Source organism: Myotis lucifugus, unplaced genomic scaffold (genome assembly GCF_000147115.1).
Source record: "Myotis lucifugus unplaced genomic scaffold, Myoluc2.0 scaffold_590, whole genome shotgun sequence".
NCBI lineage: Eukaryota > Metazoa > Chordata > Mammalia > Chiroptera > Vespertilionidae > Myotis > Myotis lucifugus.
In genome coordinates, this window is record NW_005871638.1 from 351,293 (window position 1) to 353,374 (window position 2,082).

The window sequence follows — 2,082 nt, forward strand, 5'->3', positions numbered from 1 at the left end:
GATGGGGTGGCACACACCTTAGGCAGCGTCATCGCTGGCGGCATCGCAGATGGGCTGCCTTTCGGGTGTGGCAGCGCTGGGCGTGGGGGGAGGCGGGAAATGGCATTTAGGTCCTAAGCTGGAGTCTCGGGATGAAAGGCTTGGGGTGGAGAATTCCGTCTTTCCCAGGGTCTTTCTCTTGGCGAATATGAGTAGCTTTGGAAGAAGCAGGTTCTTGGACTCTGGCGGGAGGGGGTGCAAGAAGTGGGGGGAACAGTTGAGGTCTGATTAGAGTCCGCGCCCCAGCCTGTAACTGCCCGAGAGACAGCCTCCCTTTCTCATTGCCACACCCTCAGCCTGTCCTCCATGGCTGCCCTGCCTGAGTGTTCTGGGGGGCCCTGCCCTTCCCTTCCCGATGCTGCCGAGCCCATGGGAGCCGTTCAGGTGCATCTGCCACGTGCCCCGCGAGCACCATCCGTGTTGACCCCCCCTTTTCTGGGCCTGATTAGACTCTAATTCTGTTTTGCTGTTTCAAACCTAAACCCCAAAAGAGCTTTGCCGCCCCTGAGACAGTGGGGAGACGTGTCACAGGCCTGAGGGTGCTCCTGACCCTGCAGCTGCCTGGTGGGGCAGGGGCTCCAAGGGCTCCGGGCGGAGGTGCTGGGTTTCAGAATCAGTGTTCATTACCTTTCCCATCCTGCCTTGCACGGCTCTGAGGTGAAGCGTGGAGGGCAGGCCTGTGCCGGAGCCGTGGCCTGTCTGTCAGCGGTAGCACCCTCAACTTTACTTGAAGCTCCCAGGTGCCAAACCATTTAGTGCCTTGGCTGTGGGTCCCCCTGCCTCGGAAGGTGGGCTTTCTCATCTCAGCCTTGACTCTGTAGCCGCCTCGTCCACCCTTGGTGTGGGGGCCAAGCCGCTGTGGGCTGCCCGGCCTCCTGGTAAAACCATCTCCAGTTCTCAGTGGCTCTGCTGGGGGCGCCGGGCCACACTCGCTGGCGGTGCTGACCATGGCCCGGTTCTGGGAACCCTGTGTCCTGGGCCAGGAAAGGGGAAGCCCTGCCGAGCCCAGCATTTCGCCAACTGAGGCTGAACTTGAGCTTCTGTGGACAGATCCTGGGCTGGCATTCGAGAGCCGCTGGGTCTCTGCTCGCACCGGAGAGTCATTAGGCCACGACCGCGTCACCTGGTATCTGCCCTCCGGGACTGGCAGCCGCGAGCAGTGGGTGATGCTGGTCGTGCCACGGGCGTCTTGGCTTCAGAGCCCCATGGTGCTGGCTTCTCCCTCTGCACATCCTCCCACGCATTGTCCGCAGACCAGGCGAGTGAGAAACGGGCATGAAGCCTCAGCCGCCCCCGGAAGGCCTGGCCCCGCACTCCCTCAGGCTCACGGAGCTCCTGCTGCGGCCTCTTGTGGGCAGCCCAGCCAGTGGGAGCAGAGGTGGGGGCGGTGTGAGGAAGCGCAGGTGCTGACCTCGGGTGTCCTGTGGGGAGTGGGTGGCGTGGCCCTGGGAGACCACAGGAGCTCGGAGGCCGAGGGCGGTGACGGGAGGGTCTCCAGCGCCCCCTTTAGAACAGCGGCCTGCAGTGCCGCTCTGCTCCGCTCCTGGCTGCATGGCCACTGGCTTACTGTCCCCTGGGCTCAATTGGACACTTGTCTGGGTGCCAATGGGTCACCAGTCTCAGGCCACTGCGTCAGGCTGCAGGCAGGTGGGGAGTGGGAGGGGCTGGAGCCCAGCTGGTGGAGGGTCACCTGAGTGCTGGGTTTGGCGGGTGGGGGGCAGGCTCTGCCCTTCACCCCATCCTCTGGGTGGTGGGACAAGGGAGGGCGTCGCTGGGCTGAGTGGAGCTCAGAGCCCCTTTGATCTCTGGCCCCACCTCCCTCGCAGGTGGGCAGGTGGCAGGTGTGGCGGAGCCCAGCTGGGGAGGGACTTGGGCCTTTTTCTTTGAGACGCTTGCTCCCCCCTCTGCCTCCTAACCGAGTCTCAATTGTTCAGTTACAGGAATGGCCACATGCAATGTACTTTGTTGTAAATAAAGACTGAACAGAAAGCCACCTGTGCCTTCTATGGTGCTTGGGAGGCGGGGGCGATGGGAGAGTGAGGG